Source organism: Camelus bactrianus, chromosome 34 (assembly GCF_048773025.1).
Source record: "Camelus bactrianus isolate YW-2024 breed Bactrian camel chromosome 34, ASM4877302v1, whole genome shotgun sequence".
NCBI classification, from domain to species: domain Eukaryota; kingdom Metazoa; phylum Chordata; class Mammalia; order Artiodactyla; family Camelidae; genus Camelus; species Camelus bactrianus.
In genome coordinates this window covers 5,594,985-5,617,381 of record NC_133572.1, presented here as the reverse complement: position 1 = coordinate 5,617,381, position 22,397 = coordinate 5,594,985, and the positions used below count along the sequence as shown (strand labels likewise).

General features: G+C 43.0%; 1 protein-coding gene and 1 long non-coding RNA gene across 2 annotated transcripts in view; one reads left to right on the top strand and one right to left on the bottom strand.

Annotated features, from left to right (window-relative positions):
- The window catches only part of SLC2A3 (solute carrier family 2 member 3), a 59,681-nt gene that overhangs the window by 24,722 nt on the left and 12,562 nt on the right, over positions 1-22,397 (bottom strand). The gene's annotated exons all lie outside the window — the stretch shown is intronic.
- Positions 8,710-20,518, top strand: LOC141575916 (uncharacterized). The gene is made up of 3 exons (XR_012504016.1): positions 8,710-8,760; positions 9,782-12,189; positions 15,011-20,518. It is a non-coding gene; the product is annotated as an uncharacterized LOC141575916 (long non-coding RNA).

The following is a 22,397-nucleotide window of genomic DNA, read 5'->3' as shown; positions in this document are numbered from 1 at the left end:
AGTATCAAGAGACTTGGCAGAATTGTGTTTTAGTGTTTTATGGAAGGCAGAATTTGTGATAAAACAGGCCTTTTCAGCTGAAGAGATCCCTAAGCAAAGTACTAAAGGTATGGTTTCCCCTTCTGCTTATAGAAATGTGAGAGGCAAGAGGTACACTGAAGGAAGAATTGTTAGGCAAAAAGGAACCAGAAATTGAAGACTTGGGAAAGTCTTACCCTATCCGTATTGCAAAAGACCAGAGTTTGCTCTGGAGAGGACACCAAGGGTGTGGCTGGAAAATCACTTGATAAACAGAAAAAGGAGTGAAATTCTTTGATTTAATCAGCTATCTCAGCAGGATCTAGGAATAGAGATGGTGTTCTATCAGCAGAAATACTGCCAGATTAGATTAAAAGACAGAGATAAGGCAAACTGAAGTAAGTCTCTCGGGCTCTGAGGTTCTACATGACGGGCCAATAGAGCTATCAGCACATGTTACCCCTCAGTGCAAAGGGGGAGACCCTGACTCAGATACCAGCCACCGCTCTCACCACAGACCCAAAGCACACAGGCCCTCAAAGCAAGGCTACCTCCTCCACAGTCAGGCAGGCGCCCTGGGCTGAGAGGCAACAAGGCTGGCCCCTCAGTGGGCCTGGAGGGTCAGATCACTAAGCTAATGAGGATTATTTATCCCTGAGACTTGAAATCTAATGGAACATCGATTTCTTGGCTATAACACCAAAAGCTCAGGCAACAAAAGCAAAAACAGACAAATGCAACTGCATCAAGCTTAAAAACTTCTGTTCATCAAAGGACACAATCAACAGAGTGAAAAGGTGACCTACGGAATAGGAGAAAAGATGTGTAAATCATGTATCTAATAAGGGGTTAATGTCCAGAATACATAAAGACCTCAACAACAAAACATCAAATAACCCAATCAAAAAATGGGCAAAGAACTTGAACAGACATATCATCAAAGATGATATACAAAGGACAAGAAGCATATGAAAAGATGCTCAACATCATTAATCAACAGAGAAATGCGAATTAAAACTGCAATGAGATAATCGCTTCACACTCAAGAAGATGGCTACCATCAAAAAACAAACCAAAAGAAAACCATACAGAAAATAACAAGTGTTGGGGAGAATGTGGAGAAGCTGGAACTGCTGTGTGCTGTTGGGAGGACTGTAAAATAGTGCAACTGCTGTGGAAAACAGGCAGTTCTTCAGAAAATTAAAAACAGAACTACCATGTGATCTAGTAATCTCACTGCTAGCTATGGAAAGTACTGAAAGCAAGGGCTGGAAGAGACGCCCGCGCAGCCATGTTTACAGGAGCACTATTCACAGTAGCCAAAGGTGGAGCAACCCAGGTGTCCATCCGTGAACAAATGGGTAAACAAACTGTGGTCTGTACAGACAATGGAATGGTATTCAGTCTTAAAAAAAAAAAAAGGAAATCTTGTCACATCCTACAACATGGATGAACCTTGAGAACATTTTGCTGAGTGAAATAAGTCAGCCACAAAAGGACAAATACTGTATGATTCCACTTATACGAGGTACCTACAGTGGTCAGACTTAGAGACACAGGAAGTAGGACGGTGGTTGCCTGGAGCTGGAGAGAGGGAGAAAAAGAGAGCTGCTGTTTAATGGGTACAGAGCTCCAATTTTGCAAGATGAGAAAGTTCTGGAGATCTGTTTCATAACCATATGAACATACTTAACACTGCTGAAATGTACACTTAAAAATGGTTAGGATGGTGAATTTTACGTTATGTGTTTGTTATCACAATGAGAAACAAAATGGAAAAAAAAATCCAATGAAATTTACTTTGTCAGGTTTTGGACTTGTTTGGGATCCTTCACTCCTTTCAATTTCTCCCATTTTGGAATGGGACTGTCTGCCCTACACCTGTCCCACCACTGTGTTTTGGAAGGACATAACTTGTCTGGTTTCATAGGTACATAGCTGGAGGGGAATTTTGCCTCAGGTTGAATAATATCTCGAGTCTCATCCACACCTGATTTAAATGATACTCAGATGAGACTTTGGACTTGGAATTGATACTGAAATGGATTAAGACTTTGGGGGCTGTTGGGATGGGATGGAAGTAAACGTCTTTTACATGTGAGAAGGAGAGGAATTCTGGGGGGTAAGAGAGCGGGGTGTTATGGATTGAACTGTGTCCTCCTAAAATTCATATGTTGAGCCCCAAACCTCCAGTACCTTAGAATGTAACTATCTTTGGAGATGAGGTTGTTAAGTTTAGTGAGGTCATAAGAATGGGACTCTAATCCAGTTATGACTAGTGTTCTTGAAGGAAGAGAATGAGACGCCAGGGAGGTGTGCACACAGAGACAAAGCCGTGAGGACACAGTGAGAAGGCAGTCGTCTGCAGGGAAGGATGTCTCAGGAGAAACCATCCCTGATGTTAGATTTCCAGTCTCCAAAGCTGTTAAGATGTTAAATTTGCTGTGTCAGCCACCCAGCCTCTGGTATTTTGTTACGGTAGCCCTCGCAGACTTACACACCAGACAATAAACAAGCAAATAAATACATAATGACATGTAATGTTAAGGGGGCACTCGGAAGAACAGTATAGCAAAGTAAGGTAATAAAGAGTTGGGAAGGAGGGTTATTTAAGATACGGTGGTGAGGGTTGATCTCAGTGGAGATGACATTTGAACAGAGACCTGAATGACATGAGGGAGCAAATCTTGGGAGCATTTATGAGTACAGTCTTCCAAAGAGAAGGCGCTTCAAATACAAAGACACCAAGAGAAGGAGCCAAAAGGCTAATGTGCAGGAGTGGAGTGAACGAGGGGCAGAGAGGTAGGAGGAATGACACTGAGAGGTGAGCAGGAGTCTGATCACGCAGGGCAATGGGACGCAATGGCGAGGATCCTGGATTATATTTTAAGTGTAACAGAGAGCCAGGAAGCTACGAAGCCATTTTAGTTCTTTTGGGGTGATGGAGTAACATTGGTTGATTTGTGTTTTTTTTTTGTTTTTTTTTTTAAGTATTTGCTGTTGAATGGAGAAGATGCTGGAATAGAACAGAATGGAAACACAGAGACCAACTAGGAGGCTCCTGGTCCAGGTGAGAAATGTTGAGGGTGTGGACAACGGTAGTAGTGGTGGAAGCAGTGACTTGCTGGATCTGAAATATATATTCAAGATAGGGAACCAACAGGATTAACTAACAACCTAGCTGTTGGGTGGGAGAGAGGAAAAAGGAGTCAAAAATGATCCTAAGGGTTTTGGCCTCAGTAACTGGAGAACTGGAGTTGCCATTTATTTCAACAGGGAAAACAGAGCGACAAGGGGTCAAATCAAGAGCTCGGTTTTAGACAGCATCTGAGCTACCGTTAGGTTACGTCCTACAGTACTGCATTAATAACAGGGCACTCTCCTTGTCTTTCTTCCCTAGGTTCTGGGACTTATAAAGATACAAAAGATACAGTTTCTTCTTTATGATCTCCTACCTTTTCAGATTGACTTCTTTCACTTACTCAGATGCATTTAAAGGTCCTGTATGCCTTTTCATGGCTTGGCAGCTCATTTCTTTTGAGTGTTGACTAATATTCGGTTGTCTGGATGGACCATATTTTATCTATTCATCTACTGAAGGACATCCTGGTTGTTTCCAAGTTTTGGCAGTTATGAATAAAGCTGTTTATATATATAAAATGCAGTTTTTGTGCAGATGCGGGTTTTCAAGTTATCTGGATAAATATCAAGGAGTGTGATTGCTGGATTCGAAACAAGTACTTTAATATTTTTTATTCATATGGTTTATTTATGCACAAATTTTAAGAAACTACTACTTATTAAGTTTTGGTGTAGTGCTGAAGAAGAAAAATAGCTACAATTTCTAAAAGACTTACTATGCTCCTCCACTCTTTTTTTAATTGAAGTATAGTCAGTTACAATGTGTCAATTTCTGGTCTACAGCATAATGTTTCAGTCATACATATACATACATATATTTGCTCTCATATTCATTTTCATTAAAGGTTATTACAAGATATTGAATATAATTCCCTGTGTTATACAGAAGAAATGTGAAACTAGTATTTTAAATGTCAATTTCTACACAAGTGCCAATAGGGAACACAGACTACTGCTCAAAGGAAGCAAAGTTCCCTAAGTTTACTCCAGCAATGCTCTAAGACTATAAATGTCCTTCCTCCTCTGGTGACTAGTCGTCTGACACTATCTCCAGGATACCGGCCTGGCTTATTTACAGGAACACAGCCACTGAATACCGATAACAAAAGTACTCACACTGACTCACATCCACCCTTTAAAGAAACCCTAAGCAAGTGGCAGTCTGTTGATGAGGCTGGAAGTAAAGCCGCTTTTCAGTACGATGTTTCATAATTAAAGGTCTCTGTTCATTCAGCTGGGCCTTCCCTCACCTTGGTGAGCCCAACCCCTCAGAAGAAACCTGTCAGGCTCTCTAGGAAGAAAAAGGCCATTAAAGCTCTAAGGTGGGGTTTCTTCATAGGGGGTTCAAAGATGGACCAGGCAGATACACAAATCCCCTCAAAGTGAATGCAAGTATTGTATTTCAGGGTACTTTTCTGAGGGGGGAGGAGGACCATAACTTCTTATCACAGCCTCAAAAAAAGTGCAAGACCAGAAAACAGTGGAAAAAGCCGCCAAACCTTGGGTGTGTAGGAGGGGGGAGGAGCAGAATCTGACCTCTCCGGGGTCATCTGATGAACTATGGAGTGGAGACTGCGGGCATTGTCTGCTTTCACAGTGGTGGTCCTCCCCCTCTTGGGGGGAAGGGCTGGGCTCTAATCCCCTCCTGGCGGGGGGGGGGGGGAGAGTCCCAAGTCCTCTGGGAGTGCAGCAACAGTGCTCTTTACTGCTGAGATACTTCAGCAAAAAATACAACCAGTCCTCAGAACAGGGCACAGTTTGAAGAGACTAAAAATCTTCGCCTTCACTGATCCAAGCGGTCACTGTAATATTTTCGCGTTGCCTTTAGAAACTCAAAGAGATGTGAAGGAGTAAGGGCAAAACTCTCTAGAGCTAAGCTGAGAATCTGTGTTCTCCTCATCAAAACTGTCCACTCCACATGCTGTCAACCAACCGTGCCCAGTGCCAGCCGTGGGCCACGCACTGTTCTAACCACTGTGCTCCTAACCCTTCTATGTCTCCTGCATATCCTCATTTACAAGTGCCACGTGATCTTTCTGTGCCGAGAAAAATCAGCTTCTCTTCTCTAATTTACACATCTTCCTTGCAGATGACAGAGGCCGTTTAGACTTACTGTTTTCAGCTTGAAATTGAATCAGGCAGTCACAGAAATATTTGGATGAGGCGGGCCCAGAAACCAAAGAATCTCTTCTAGTCTGTGTCTATCCTGTAGGTGAGCCCCGCCTGCCCCCGTTTTGGGGGGCGGGGGGAGGTTAGGAGGCTGCTGCGTAAGAGTGCAGACGTGCTGTGTAGAACGTCAGCCAAATCGCCAAGGCAACCAGTTCCATCACTCAGAGCTGACCAAAGTCTCCTGACCCTTATTCTTTTGCTTCTCCCCTCCTCCTACGGAATTTATTTCGTGCTGATGCTACCCAGGGATGCAGGCAATAGCTTTGTCTCCCTCATTGTCCTGTTTTTCCTCATCCTCTGGTTCTTCTACTCCACTGGACATGAATCTGCACAATCTTATGGGTGTGTAAAACCCCAAGTGCTTCTTGCGTGCTGGGATGCAAATTTATTGAATGAATTTGTACCTTTTTCAAAAATGTTTGCAACAAGTGTTGACTTTGATGCCCTGACCCTATAATCCTAGAACCGTTTTAAGTGTTTAAACGGAGGAGGGGATTACTTTGAGTACAATCACAATCTAAATTCTTTAAATATTAGGTTCCAGGTGGACTTTTTAATCCAACTTAATTCCAATTACATGTAAATGGCTGTTTTAAGCTACTTGAAAATAAACAAGTATATACATGTTTTTACACAATTAAGAGGAACAAGATAATCCATTAAATCTCACACCCTCGACAAGGGGCTCTTTAAAGGGTTTGGGTCTTAGCTTGATACGCTCTGGCCAGCTCCCTCTCAGTGCTATTAATAAGCAGAAACAAATCGCCACACTGACAGCAAGAGCAAAGAAGACAGACGGCCCGGAAGAAAATCAACCCATTTATTCATTGATACAGATCTGCTGTGTTGCCAGGCTCAGTTTTAGATACCGGGGGTACTCTGCTAAACAAAGGTGGTGGGAGCACTCCATTCCCTGCTTGCACAGAGCTTAAATCCAAGGGAGTTGGTGTTACACATACATTTTTTACTTTTTATTTATTTATTTTTAAATTATTTTAAAGCAGGTGTAGCTAAGAGCATGGATTCTGGAGGCAGACATCCTGGGTTTAAGTCCTAACTCTGCCACTTACATTGTGTGATTTTGGGAAAGTCATTTAGCCTCACCGTGCTTCCTCATCTGTAAAATGAAGGTAGTAATAGTCTTTCTTACTTTGTAAGACTTGTTATGAGAATCAAATCAGTTAATATGAGTAAACTACTTAGAATACTGACGGTATACATTGTGTCATACAAGTGTTTGTCAAATTAAAGAGAAAACAGGAATCAAACATGTCTAATTCCACAGCTGAATACATACGATCAGAGATAAAGAAGCTACTGCAAGCCGTGGATTAAAGTCTAGAGTTCCTTTTTTTTTAAGGACTTGAAGACTTTCCAAATCTCTCCACTTACTTGGGAGAAGCTCTGTAGCAGTGGTAACAGATTCATGATAACCTGAAGCTGTTTTTATGAAGGGCCAGGTTCTTATGTTACACCATTTGCAGTTCACAGCAATGGTTTAGATTTGGTGTTATCGTCCTGGTTTATCAGGAGAGCTCCGTGAGTAACTTGCTCTAGCCCCACGGTTGGGGGCAGAGCTCGTCTGGCTGCACTGCACTGTGTACTTGTAGATTAAGAAACAGCCACTGCAGGTCCAGAACAAAGTATCTAGGATAGACAGCGTTTCCCTATTCTCAGCCCCAGCCCTTTTCTCCTAGAACTGGGGCTGTTCTTCCTCCCTTCTTAAGTAGCTGATCACAAACAGGAAGCAGGGCTGGGTGCAGTCAATCAAGGGGCTGATAACTTGGGGCTGTAGATGAACATCCTCCTAAGTGGAGGCTACCTGAGGCCAGCAGCTTGCTGCTTGTCATTGCTGTCTTTGTCAACAAGAGACACCAAAAAAAAAAAGTTGTCTCTTTCAGGAACAGTGGATTTGGAGAACCCAATGCCTGCTTCTGTCCCATCCATAACTTAAGAATCATTTTTACATTTTTTTATGGTTGGGGGAAAAAATCAAGAACAGAACACTATTTCGTGGCTTGTAAAAATGATATAAGACTCAAATGTCAGTGTCCATCGGTAAAGTTTTACTGGTACCCAGACACGCTCGCTCATCTGTACATTGTCGATGCTGGCTTCTGTTCTACAACGGCGAGGGGAGTAGTTATGGACAGGACCTCCTGGCCGGCAAAGCCTAAGATATTGAGTATCTGAACCGGGTCAGTAAGGTTTGCCAACTCCTGAGTTAGACAGTAGATGAAGCAGGTGGAATAAGGTCAGAAAATTGTGAAAATTCACAGTGTAGGGTTCTGCTGGGCCCGAGACAGGGGAAAGACTGGAATGGGGCAGCAAAGCTAGAGAAGAGGGTGATGAGGAAAAGAACAGAAGATGGATACATGTTGAGTAAAAAAATCTCTGAGGACTTCTTAGAGAATGCAGAAATGTGGGCCTACTGAGATGGAGATGTAAAAGGGCAGACTAGGCAACAGGAAATTATTTTCCAAATTTCTCTCACTCCACATAATAGGAACTGGGAGAAACACTTACCAGTGTTGAGAGTGACCTCTCAGACTAGTTGCTGTTTCCCAGAGGGCTCATAGGGTCACCTGTCCTTTTTACTTACCTAGGGGCACAGTATAGATGTTATAACACCTAAATCCCTAGGCGGCTACTTTGAACGCAGTGCTTCCCTCCAAATGTTTTTTTCCTCCGGTTTTATTGAGATATAATTGACACGCGGCACTGTGTAAGCTACATTAAGGTGTCCAGCACAATTATTTGACTTACATGCATCATGAAATGACTGTCACAGTAAGTTTGTGAACATCGATCATCTCAGATAGATACAAAATTAAACAGAAAAAATGTGGCTTGAAGGGGCACTACCAAGGACATAACTAAAACATAAGGCACAAATATAATGTCCTGATACATACATAAATCACCTCGTTAAAAAAAAAAAAAAAGTGGAGTTCGTTTGTTTTTAAACACCAGCAGAGGAATTTATTTACATCTCAACAGAAGGGAAAATGAGATCGAGAGTTTTCCCCCCTTTGCTGATTTCCACTCGTTTCTCCTCTCAGGCACCTCTTCTGCCCGGCCGCGTGCAAAACCCCCATGTGCCTGCAACTTGCTTTTTCTGTATCTCCCTACTCAAGTTTATGCTCTTCTTTGACGCCTCCATTAACGAACTGCTCCTCCCCTCCCAATCTTGAAGCATCTTTCTCAGCGTTTTGCCTTGTTCAGAATCATCCCTTTTCCCCGTCCACCCCTTCCCCCAAGAACTCTCTCCCTCTCCCGCGCACACAAGCCGCCATCCGGTTTCCCAGCCCCCTTCCCCCTCACTTGCAGCCTACTCGTCTTTTTCTCCTAAGCCCCTCCTCCCCCCCTTTCCACTGGCATCTCTCCCTCCTTGACCAAAACTGGCCCGACGTAGAGACCGAGAGCAGACACGTGAGGGGGGCCCGCGCGGGGGTGGGAGGCCGAGCCGCGCCGGGATTCCTGGCCGGGGGCGGGGACAGGATGCGCGCCGGGGGCACCGTGCCACCCCGCACGTCCGCGCGCTGGCGGGGCGGTGCTCTCCGCGCCCCGCCGCGCCGCCGCCTGGCCCGCCCCCGGCCAGATGCGCAGAGGGGCCGGCGGGCGCGCCCGCTCCTGTTCGCCCGAGAGAGCTGTAATTTCCTGGAATCCGAGGCATCTCTAGGGACATGCAAAAGTTATACAAGGGTTCTGCCTCGAGGGTAGCCGGTTTCGTTCTAGGCACCTTAATCCCACGCGGCCCTTTGAGTGCCACTCAGCCGTGTCTGTCTGCATCCCCAATTCCCGCGCCCCTCCTGCCCTTGCCCCGACTAACGTGCCTGTTTAGCTTCTGGTCTGGTCTGGCCTGGTCGGTCTTGTTTTCTTTTCGGTTCTTTGCTCTCCCCATCTCCCTCCCCTCTTCTCCCCCCTGCTCTTGTCTGTGTATATCCCCATGTAACACTTCACAGGCCTGTGATCTTTACAAAATCGTCTCCTCCGTATGTCCCTGCAGCGCTCTGATCCTGTGTTTTCAAGTCAGCTTTATTTACGTGCCAGGTGTTCAGGTCAGTGACTTCTGAGAGATACACACCCACGCCACCACCGCCCTGCAGATCCGTCTCTGCGAAGCTTCCCTCGGCACCCCGATTCCTGCTGCCCCTACTCTGTCCTCTTTCAAACACACCGTATCTTTTAGTCTCATGCATTCAACCTTTTCCATATATTGGCAAGTACTTAAGTACCTTCTATGAAACAAACACTGATGTCACAGAAATTAACAAGAGCAACTCAGTTTAAAAGGGAGGGCAGACTAAAGCCACTCATGCTTTCTGCTCGCCTTTCCCTTACATATTTCTGATAATCCCCCTTTTTAGACTCGCAGACAGCTTGGTCAGCTGACTAATCCTGCCTGAGAAATAACTGATTTTTTTTTTTACTCAGTTTTCTTTTTTCCTAGGCTGACAGTGAATGAAACACACTAGCCCCACAACTGCTGAGGAGAAAGCAGGGTGGGAAAGCACCAAAGTGGAGAGGATTTCCTGGAGGCCTGGCCGGAAGTCTTAATGAGAGTGGGAATTGTCAAAGGCACTGTTCCCCAAACAGAGTCCCAGAATGCAGCTGTAAAACTGCTGGAAGGCTCTCTGGGCAGGGGGGCAGGATGTGAGTCCTTGGAATAGACTCATAAAAGAAAATCCCAGGACTGACCACTGATGAGACACGTTTAGGTAAGATGGGAAAGTAGGCTACTGACCAGAGACGAAGAAAATTTGAAGACCGCCCCACCCATAAAGGGTATGCTATATGAAAAATCTAAGAAAAAAAATCTAAGAAAAGTAGTCATAAGGGCACAAAAATGAAAAAAAAGGGAACAACAACAAAAAGGTTTGTTGCAACTCTGACGTAAGCCTAGCCTCTTCCTGAGCCAGTGACACAGGGCTTCCTCTTCCCTTTACTGTCACATGTTGCTTAAGTCTAGAAACCCAGATACGTGACCACCAACCCTGAACAAGGTGGTGACTCCTAGATCCACGTATTAGATGTTCAAATTACAAAACCGAGCCTCTTTAGTTGTGCTGGGCTGTTAGAGTTGAAACATTTTGAGAAAAAGAATTTGTCTTCTGTGGGGAGGATATGGTTCAGGGCTAAAGCACGTGCTAAACATGCACTGGGTTCTGGGTTCAATCCCCCAGTACCTTCATTAAAAACTAACTAACTAAATAAACCTAATTACCTCCCACTACCAATAAATAAATAAATAAATAAACAAGTAAATAAACCTAATTACCTCTCCCTTCAAAAAATAAATTTAATTAATAAAATTAAAAAAAAAGAATTTGTCTTCTAGTGGTGCTAGAATTGAGGTAAGTTCTTTCTTCCTTTTACTTATGTCTTTTTCTTTTTTCCTCTTTATTGAAGTATCACATACATACAGTAAAGAAGGCAAAAATGCATTTATGTTAAGTGTACAGCTGGGTAAATTCTGACATTTGTATTCACCTGCATAACCAGTACCCAGATTGAGATCTGGGTTCTAGAACACTTCTAGCTCCCCAGGAAGGTTTCCCTGTGCCTGTTCCAGTCTACAGCCGCCCTCCGCAGACGTAACCACTACCCTGACTTCTGTCATCACCAGTGAATTCTGTTGTTCTAGATCTCTGTATAAATGGAAGCATATAGCGTGTACGCTTCTGTGCTAGGATTTTGATTTTTTTTCACTCAACATAGTGTCTATGAGTGTTATGTGGGATGTATGAAGCAGCTCATTCCTTATTACTGCTGAGTAGGGTCCCATTTATGGCTATGCCAAAACTCATTTAGCCATTCTCCTGTGATGTACACATTCATGCTCCTCCATTATTGTTTTTAGTTTTAAGCTATTATAAAACATTCTTGTCATTTGCCATATGTAAGAATTCTTTTCTCTCGGGTATATACTTAGGAGTCAGATTGTTGTGTTGCTGTTTTTTAGCACTAAACAGTAAATTCTAAATAAAAACAAGGGAGCCACATCTTTGTCTTAACATGTGTATGGTATTTTGATAAACATCTTTTATATACATGTTTCAGTTGATCTTCAAAGCATTTTTGTGACGTAAGTAGAGGAGGTAATGCTATCTCTATTTTACAGGTAGAAACTGAAACAGGGAGAATTTAAATGCCCAATTTAAAGACATAAAATTAATAAGTTCGGAATTAGGACTAGAAACCACATTTTCTGTTTCCTAGTCAGATTCATTTCCCCTTTCTATTCCTCTTAATTTACTGGCCTTATGTGAACGGAGAGGTCAACCATATGTCCAGTTTGCCCTGGATGTCCCAGTTGAGCACTGGGACAACTTCGACTGCAGAACAAAGAAAGGAGTCTAATGGAAACCATGGCTTGCAAATGGGCAGAGAAAAACAAAACTTATGTGATTTAGCTCACCCCTCCATTTCCAAAGAAAAATATATTTGTTATCAAAGAGCAACGCTATGTCCACACATTTCTGGACTATGTATGTCAGCTGTCCTCTGACTCCGGAAGTTATCTGGACTACTGCGACTCAAATTGTGACCCCTGGGCCAACAGCACCAGCATCTCCAGGGAGCCTGTTAGAAATATAAATTAATACAGCCCCCAGTCCCACATACACCCCCTCCTCTCCTCACCTAAGAATCCAAGGGGTGGAGTGCAGGAATTTGTGTTTAACAAGCTCTCTGGGTTAGGGGTCCAAGGAAGCAATGGGAAAAGAGAGCTCAAGTTTGAGAAGCACTCATGGAGCTAACTTCCTTTACAGATATATGGATATATGGATAACTTCCTTTACAGATATATGGATACAGATATTTAAAGTTACCTCTGGGCAGAATAATTCCATTACCTCAGTGAGTATACTTTCCTTATGTAAACAAATCTCATTGTTGGTAAAAATCTTTCTTCCTTATGAAATCTCTTATCTAGTATTCTGGTCCTAAATGAGAGTGTACAATACCATTTCACAGGTGACTTTTTGTTGTCCTTTTCTGAGGACATTCCAAGTTTTCTTCATTATCACTTAAATTATGGTGTCCAGAAAGAATCCTAGTGAAAAACTATAGCACATCAAAAGAAAGACCTTGAGGTTCCAGTGTGAGTATTCACAAATCTTTAAGGAAATCTCTTTTCAGGGTACAATACATCAGAAAACATACGTGTATAAAAACCATACAGCTTAGAAATAGAAAGAAAGGTAACCTGGATCACAGAAGAGGGAAAAAAATGACAGACTGGCATAAAGCAGAATGGACTTGCTCAATGAGTTTTGCTAGCAGGGGTTGGATTTGGACCCCCAATATGTATGTGTTCCCCTAGGATTTTATGTAACTTGGCTGGCATCCATCCACACGGTTTGTCTGTACTCTGTTCCAGGACTCAACCCAAAAGGTCGCCCTCCAACTCCAATCCAGCTTCTCATTGTCCATCTAATTCTCGGCTCTCTCCTCCTCCTCTTTCCCCTCATTTTTCCCTAGAGAGGGGTTGCTATGGGGATGGAGTCACAGTAAGCCGGCTGGTAAAGGAAAGCAGTGACAGAAGCCGAATGGGACAGAGTACAGAGAGAAAGTGAAAGACTGAGGCCAAAGGAAAAGGCACAGACACAGATGAGACTTGAGACAGTCAGAACGGGAACGGCACCAGTGTTAAAACGCCGTCAGCAACTTACAGAAATGGATGCAGACATACTGCCCACAGTTAGAGGAACAAAGCAGAGACACAAAGGCAAAAGGCTTAAGCACACCCAGGGCCCTGAACTATGTGCAGAGACACAGGAGGGAAAGACACAGTCAGGTGTTGAGCCAGATTACGCAGGATTCTGGGGAAAACAGCGCGGACAGAAACTTGCTAAGAACAGAGCTCCAGGGAAGTGTTTGTTTATTCTTCTGTGCCTCCCTGAGTCTTTCTGATTTCCAAGGAAGGGACCAGTAGGAGGTTATAAAGAGGATACCCTTACTTCTATTATTTTCCACTTCCTTTCCTCGCCTGTGGTTTTCTGACACATAAGGAAAGGAACTTCCCAAAGACAAGCAAAAGCTAAGATCTTTCTCTCGGACACAAATAACCCTTTCGGTCTCTTGACTGTTCCTCTGTCCATCTCCTCAATATTTGTATCTCAAATTTTCTACAATTCCTTCTCTTTCTTGCTCTTCTTTTTTTCCTTTCCATCTCCCCAGATTATAAGCCACAACGTCATGCTCCTTTGTTAATCCTGTTCTCTTTTTCAATATCTCCCTGCACCATAAGTTACACTTTTCCCCACATCTTGGCCAGAAACTGCTCCTTCCAAATCCATTCTCTGTTTTCACCTATTAGCTGCAGTCTCTGACCTCTCAATCTAATAAAAATAGTAGGAAAAGACAGTTTTCTAAACCTGAGAAGATCTTAATGAGTTTTTTAAAAGACAATGTTAAGAAAAATTCAAATAGACACATACATACATACTGAGAGCAATGCACAGCACTCTGCCCAACAATGCAGGGGCCCCATGTCCGAATCTAGTGAGAGATAAGGCAAGCTCAGGCTCTTGCTGCAGTGGTCTTTGAATACCAGACACGCGGCTCTGGTATAAGCCCTTAGGTGAAGAATGAAGCAAGATCTTATTGATTTTTTTTCTCTTTTACAGCACCACCATACCACTGGTACTCCAGAAACCCAGATGTGTCACTTTTATCTTATATGCTTTGCCACAACTAAAATATGCTCTCCTCATTCTGTGCTTTTTCTAATTTCCCCTTTTTGTTAATGGAGGTACTGGAGATCGAACTCAGGACACCATGCGTGCTAGGCATGCGCTCTACCACTGAGCTGTACCCACCCTGCTAACCTCGCCTTTTTATTGCTTCCCTCCACCCCAACCCTGAACTCCAGGCTCTGCTGGTTCTTTTCATTATCCTATCCATTGTTTCAGCCAGAAGGCCTTCTGGGTAGAAACCAACTTGGTACGGTGGTGGAGAGCATTTTCTGCAAACAATCTTCTCTCACATCTATTTTTAGAACAAGACAAGGTTGAAAGTTAGAAGACCCAGGTAGCAGTTCAGACAATAGCACCAGCTTGCTGTGCCGCACACTATGCTGCGCTACTAATTATCAGCTAGTTAAGCTGTTAAACCTGGGTCTCAGTTCTCTCATCCTAAAAGGTGGTCTTAGTTCTCTAATCCTAAAAGAAGGAGAAGGACCCCTCCTTCTGATTTATTCTCTGCAATCTCCAACACACCGCCTATGCAAATACTTGGTGATTCGTGCATGAAGAGCAATTACCCCAAGGAAGAAAAAAAAAAGTAAATATTTTGACTACTAATTAGGTATTCACTTATTCTTCTTTCAGATACACAGTCAAAATTTCCAAATGTTTAGAAGCTTCCCTGGTTCATTTTTGTGCTTGGCACATATAGCCACATTCAATAGCTATTCGAGTGAATGAATGAGTCTCTAGCTCTAAAACATAAAGGTACTGGGGAAGGGTTATTTTTGCCACTTTTGCTAACACAGGTGTAACTTTAAAAATTAGAAGCATGTGAAAAGAGCTACCTAGTTGTTGTTTCTAGGTATGGCTAGAGAAAGAGTTTATTTCTCCCTTTCACTTCAAAATCTCCATCAGTTTTGCCCCTTTCAGATACCCGGAGAACGAAGCTACTCACTCCTGCCTCATTACTTCCTCTTTGATCTTGACAGCTGCGGTCAACACCAAGAAATAAAACAGCCCCAGGAAGACTTGACGTGTTCCCACCATGGAGGACGTGCAGTAAAGAACATTCTACCTCTAAGCACAGCCGGTGACAGCAGAGGGGCTCGCCGCAGCCTCCCTCACCAGTAACGAACCAGCCGCATCCCAGAATAGCCGCATGCCTGCCTGGGGCCCCCGGCAGACAAGGGGAGCAGCGCTTCTGGCTTAAGTTGTGTTGTGTTTCTCTTGTATTAAGAAATGAAGAAGAAAAGCAGGGCTGTCCCTCTTCTCAAGAAACCTGACCTTTCAACTGGAAAGAATGAGCAAAATATGGAGAACAGAAAGGAAAGGCCGGAATGGGCGATGAGATAAATGAGAGTGCGATTTTGCTTTTTAAAATGATTCTTTTATGAAAAGAATGTCCAGATTTGATCACTGAACATTGTGAAGTGTTCTAGAAAGGATGGAGACTGGGAGAGGTGACGGAAAATTGGAGCTATGAAAGCCTTTTCTCTGGTGAAGAAAGGTAGTGCTTCATTACTGTCTCATTAAATTACAGAAAGATTATTAAGAGGTGGTTGGCCTGCAATAAAGGGACAGAGCAGTGATTAGGTGGAAGCAGAATTAATTCATTAAGTTTAAATCATGTCCATTTTTTTCAATAAGGTTTTACTAACCTTTTTCCAATAAGGTTAGTAAACTAGATCAGGGAAACGGCATAGTGCAGGGTTTCTAAATCTAGGTTCTGTTGACACTTGGGGCCAGATAACTCTTTGTCATTCGGGCTTGTCCTGTGCATTGTCGGATGTTAGGCAGCACTCCTGGGCCCTACTCACGAGATGCCAGCAGCATTCTCTGTGTCACAAGTCACCAAGTATGTCCGCAGAAATTGCCGGAATTGTCCCTGAGGAGTAAAACCACTGCTGGTTAAAACCAGTGCCCTAGACTGAGAAAATTTCTAATGAGATCCTTTTATAAAGGATGGAAATACCTCACCCATCTGGAAATGTTTGGAAAACTCACTTAATTTGAATATAGATTAGAAAAACGAAGTAAGAAAAAAAGATTTCTCCCTAAAGTTCAAAGCTTTACTCATAAGAGGGCAATGGTGGCCCCTCTCAGAAAGCACATACTCTCTCCTTCTTAAAATTATTATAAAATATGTGCAGTCAGACTGTAATAATTGTACCTAATAAAACTGAAAAAGGAAAAAAATTTAATTATTATAAAATATTCCAAACATACAAAGCAAAATGCTAATATCTGATACAGAGTGCAAGTTGATAATTTGAGTTCCAAATCAACAACGGATTAGAAGAAAATTAGAAGAAAAATCACATGCCCCAGGCAGGGACCCTAACACACCAATGACAATAAGATAGAAAACAGACAAATTATAAAAAGTGAATGGATTTCTGAAAGAGTAAGACATCAGAGAGGTAATAGTCCGACATTTTGGGCGTGTTGTTCAGGTTGCTTTCATCCTTGGCATCCTTCTTTAAAAAGGATATGACCAGGATGCTGAAGTATCTGGAAATGAGGTCGTGCAGAGCAGCTGGGGAAACCAGGATTATTCAGCTTAATGAATAAAAGATGTTGAGAACATGGTAATTTTCTTCAAATATTTGATGTGCTTCCAAAAATATGTATTTTTCTGTAACCCCAGATGGAAATGGGCATCACATTTATGTTACATGTATAATCGTCTTAAAATGTATTAGAAAGAACTTTCTGGTAATTTGAGCTAGCCAACATATCATGGGCTGCCTTGAAAGGTGGTAAGGTTCTCACTGCTGATTTACCTCCTGATTTCGAGTCATATATCTATAACCTTTCTGATGTCTCCACTTGAGTGACCAAAAGGCATCTCAAACTAAGCACAGCCAGAATATAGGTACTGATTTCTCTCCCAAACCCCCAAATCTTTTCCTTCCCTAGTCTTCTCCATCCAGTAAAAGTTATCAGCATTTTCCCCTTTGCCAAAGCCAACATGCTAGGAGCTACACAGGATTTCTCTCTTTCCCACACCTCCCACATCTAATCCAATAGCAAGTACGGGCAGCTTTACCTCCACAATATACACAGGTAGCCTCCACTCTCCCATCTCCGCGGCACCACCCTTGGCAAAACCATCAGAATCTGTCACGTGATCTACTGCACTAGTCTATTAGTCTTACTGATTTCATCCCTATTCTTCTATAACTCTTTTTTTTTTTTTTTTTTTTTGGCAGGGGGAGGGAGGTAATTAGGCTTATTTATTTTTAGAGGAGGGACTGGGGATTGAACCCAGGACCTGGTGCATGCTAAGCATGAGCTCTACCACTGAGTTATACCCTCCCCCAAACTCACTCTTCATAGAGGTTTCAAAATTGTTTTCTGGCCTCTACTTCTGTTTTCTGCCTTATTATCTATCACTACTCCCCTGATTGACTAAACTCGAGCCACACTAGATTTTTTTTGTCCTGTCCTGTTATATCAAATTCATTTCTGGCACATAAGCTGCCTGGAGATGTCTTCACAAGATCTTCAAATGCCTGATTCCTCCTTGTCATTCAGGTCTGAGTTCAAAGCCTCCTCCTCCAAGAAGCATCCGTGACCAGACTCTCTACGTTGTCCCTCTGCCCACCCACCATTTTCACATTTCTCTGTTTTACTTTTGCTCACAGCTCTTATCACTATCTGGAATTATTTCTTTGGTTATTTTCTGTCCCCATTACAACAGGGACCTTGTCTATCAACATTTTTTTGTCCCATATACTTAACATCCAGAAGAAGCCTGTACATACTAGATGCTCAATTAGTATTTTGAATAAATGAATATCCAAATAATAACATAGATGAACTGGATCACTGTTCCTCATTTTGGTAGGAAAAAAACCCAAAACTGGCTTAGATGATTACAGATTGCTGAGCATCATTAATATCTCAATGAGATGGGTGACTATGAACTTATCATGGTACCATCCTCTGCCAAGCTGTGTTTATTTTTTTCAGCATCCTGGCTACAGTATCAAAGTAGAAACCAATCCTGGGGATTTTTCAGGTGGGTGAAACAGAAGGACTACTGGGCAAGGGACTCATTCAACCAAGCGATTATTTTTGGAGGGTACAGGAAGTGACATCTCTCTACAGAAGCACTGCTGAAGGTCTTAGGGTGTGGAGAAGATACTGCATCCAGAGAAAGAGACCTTTCTCTGCATCTTCAAATTCCAGTCCCATCCTTGTTTTCCTCATTTACCCGATGACCAGACCCTATGTTTTTTCGGAAAATAGATTTTGCTAATTTTCATTCCTTACCCTCCCCTCCCCTTTAATCCATCCATTCCTTCTAGAATCCTGCCTATTTTAGAAGTTCCTATCCTCTCCAACTTATCCCAGCTATGCTTCAGGACACTGTTCCCGCATCATTCCCATTTCCACCTTAAATTTCTCACTCGCTGCTTATCTATCTCTGCTGCCAATGGGATTCTAAAGTACCCGCATCTCCAGGTACTCTCATCCTTCCTCTCCCTCTGCTTCCCATAAGGTACCCTGTCTTTCACTGTCAAAATCCTCCAAAGAGCGATCACTTCCTATTTCTGTTTCTTTCCCTTCCATTCCACATCAACATGTTTCAGAATATCTAGTGGTCCCACATAGAGGTTCAGACCTCCCTATGAAATTACATACCCGGTATTGACAGTATCTTTGGTATGACTGGAATTCTTAATTATTTTATTGAAATAATGATTATCTTCCTATGGCCCAACCCCTGTAAGAAAGTAAGGTTTCCCTGAAAAAAGTGGGTATTCCCAGATCTAGGGAAAAAAGGAGTGTCCTGAAAGAGAAAACAAGAACTCTTCCACAGATGTAAGGAAACCTGACCTTGGCACCTTGGGCTTGGAGTTTCGATGTGTTTAAGGACCCTCCCAAGAGGCACAAGGTAAAGCTGGCTTCTGACAAATGAAACTAGGCCAAGTGCTCCTCAGGAAGACAGGTCTGCAGCAAACCACCTCACTAAAAGAGAAAGATCTATTACTCATAACTCTTATAACATTCTTTCTATCTTCTTTCATCTTAGTCTTTGGAAAGTCTTGCTACAACATTCCAGGCTTATCTCAGCTGTATTAAGCAGGGGGTATTGAGCCAGAATTAAAACAGAAGCATTCTGCTTCCTTCAAGCTCCTTCCCTTAGGCTACACCAAGATGGTAGTTATAGTCTTTGGCAATAATTTTCAAGGAAAACATGTTTTTTTTGCCTGAAAGTTCAAGCACTCCTCCCCAAATTCCATTGCATCCTCTCTACTGAAGCTTCAGCTGCAAAAAATATAAATGACCTGATTGCAAACTAGTGACTTCCTCAGCTCTAACCCAACTCAAGCTCTCTTCCTCATTCACACTGTTAACGAGCTCCCCTAACCTCTCCTGGCATCCGCACCATTCTCGAGGTGGTCTTTCCAACCTTCCTAATACCTAATCCTACTTCTTTTTCATTGATTCTTCCTCAGTGACTCTTAAATGTCGGGTTTATCTTTGACCAGATTCTCTGTCATCTCAGCCTTTCCCACGGAAGAAGGGGACCTCTATGGCTTTCACTCCAAACATTCTTCTGAATTCCAGACCACATTTACAGTTGCCTGCTGTGAAGCTCCACATGGATATCCTGTAAATATCTCAAGCTCAACATGCCCAAAATTGATCTTCCAAATATGCCTCTGCTCCTCCTCCTTTAACTGATTTGCCATCACCATGTAGTTTAAATTTGGGGGGGGGGGGCGGAAATTGCTGGATTTCCCTCTCCTAAAGCACCAATTTTTATTTCTAGCAATTCTGTAAAGAGTTTGGTCATATCCCCACCAAAATTGAATAGTGGTCATTATTTTTAATTTGTCTAATCTTGTAGATAAAATATGATATCATTTCTGTGTTGATTATGAGTGAAGCAGTGAAAATGTGCATACATGTGCCTCATGGGTTTGTTGTAGTTAATAATCTTTGTGTGACCTGCCTCCTCAGAGAAGATACTCACTATTCCTTCAAAAAAGGCAGTGGTCAAAAGTATGTTTAGAATAATCTCATCCTCATATACACGAACACATACAGTAATGTACTATGCACAGGGAAAATACAGAGCATTACACTAAATGGTTAACTCTAGTAAGATTATAGAGAGCTTTCACTTTACCTGGTATATATTTCTCTGGAATAAACTTAAAAAGAGAAAAGAAAAAAGCATACTTTGTCTTGTAGGAAAAAATAATAGTGAAAAATATTTTTCAATACAGATCTGATTATATCACTGTTGTGTTCAAAACTCTTCAGCGATTTGCTGCTTACAGAATAAAATTCATACTGACAAATGAAGCGCTCAAAGCCCTACACAATTCCCCCTCATTTCTCTGCTCCCCATTCGCTCCTATCTCATCTGGTCACACCTCTGTACCTTCTCATTGTGATTCCCCCTGCCTGAAATGTGGTCATGTACATTTTCTGGCTGTTCCACACCTCCGAGGCCCAGCTCAAACGTACCTCCAGGTGTGCTCTTTCCAAACCTCAGAAACAACGAATCATGCTCTCCTGAGTGCTCACACAGCACCCGTTTTTGGTTACAGTTCTACTGTAGGACTAACCATAACCTTGCTGTGTGCTGTAGTTGAGCACACACGTTACTTCCTTGGGGTCCCCTGTTTCCTCCCAGCACCCAGTACAGGGCTGAGATTACAAAGGCCGCAGCTCCGTGAGGGGGGTGGGGGGGTGGAGCGGGGAACGACACCAGGCGATGTCACTAGCGAATACCAGTCTTGTGAATGATGGAAGCATAGGAGATTTACAGGACTCAGACTCCCATGGTGACACCGCGTAAGACTGTGCTAGGTGTGTGTGCACACCCCGATTACCACTCACAGCAGAGTTTACCCGAATGGCACCCCCTCCCCTAACCCAGCAGTGCCTGATTTCCTGTCTTGCAGGGGGGACCTGGTAGGGGGAAGAAAGAAAATTCAGGCAGGAGGAAGGGGTGTGGTTCGTGCCCAGGAGGGCTTCCTCTTTGAGAAGGTAGGTTGAGAAAGAGCTGAGGGTTTGGCAGTAGTTGCCTGGACAAAGCAGGAGGGAGGGAGATGGGAGAGAATTGTGTGCTGGCTGAGGTGCAGCACGAGAGAGGGCTTGATGGCTGGAGCCCGGTGAGTGTGTGATCCTGCAAAAACTCCCACGTGGCTGAAGCGCAGACGCCAAGGATGAGAAGTGCTGGGCAGTAAGCAGGGACCATAACACACAGGGCCTAATGTGCCAGTTAGAGGGGTCGAACTTAATTCTGAGGACCACAGAGGGTTAGTAGGTTACACTTGAACACAGTGACAGCATGAACACAAATTTAAGGAAGATTGCTGTTTGTATTAAAACGAGGAGCTTTCTATACTAATACATGGTGATGACTTGTACTGAGGTACCAGCAGGGGGTTCAGAATATCAGGTATCAAAGGGACTCAAAAAGTACATCTAATGCCAACCTGTTTTCAAGGAAATTTCCTTGACACGCAGACCTTAAGATATCTTGTTTGATTTTGTTTCTCTGAAACTACAGACGGACAAATAAAACATAGAAATAGTTGTGACAAAGCAGGGAAAAAAATACAGAACCTGACCTGGGGTATTCAATAAACAAAAGTCCATTTATCAACTATTTCCTATTGGGTCTTCAGCATAATTCTCTGGATACTGTAGAAAGACGTATTTTTCTGGTTTAAAGCCACCAGGAAGCCTCTATAGATACATTGCTATCTGATGATGGAGAAGCAGATTTCTGTGGGCTGGTGGGCCTCCTAATAGGATAAAATCTTTTAGAAAATATTTCAGCTATTTCTCAGCTTGTTTCTCCAGACAGAAGCAAGGTTACATGCTCATTAGATCAGGTGCTGACAATGGTGGCATTTGCTCCTCTTCAGCATTCCTGACCTTGAATTCTATTGCTTTTGGGAGAATAACCTATGTTTATCCACTGCAAGAAGCCTGTGGTTAACCTTTCCTTCTCTTTCTCCCATGTTGCAAAGAATTTTCCTCCTCCCACTTGAGGAGTTTTTCAGCGAAAGGTTTCCCCAGGTCTGGGGCATGTTTCTTTTCATCTGGAATTGTTCCATGTCACTTTCTCTCTCCTGCTTGGCTCTTATCACCAACACTGCGCAGCCATAGATAACACTATAATTTAAGAACAAAAGATGTTTGGAATGTTGGGCACTTAGACAAGGGGTAATGTCTGGGACAGAGCCTAGGCAAGAAAAGGGGAAAGGTGAGGTAGGTTGATATCTCCAGGCAGTAGGTACAGGAGTCCCCACTGAAAGTCCTGTCATTGCCTGGAGACACTGGTTCTTGCTTAAGAGTCAGAGTTAGGTTCTGGAAACTCTAAGAATTCAATCATCTCCA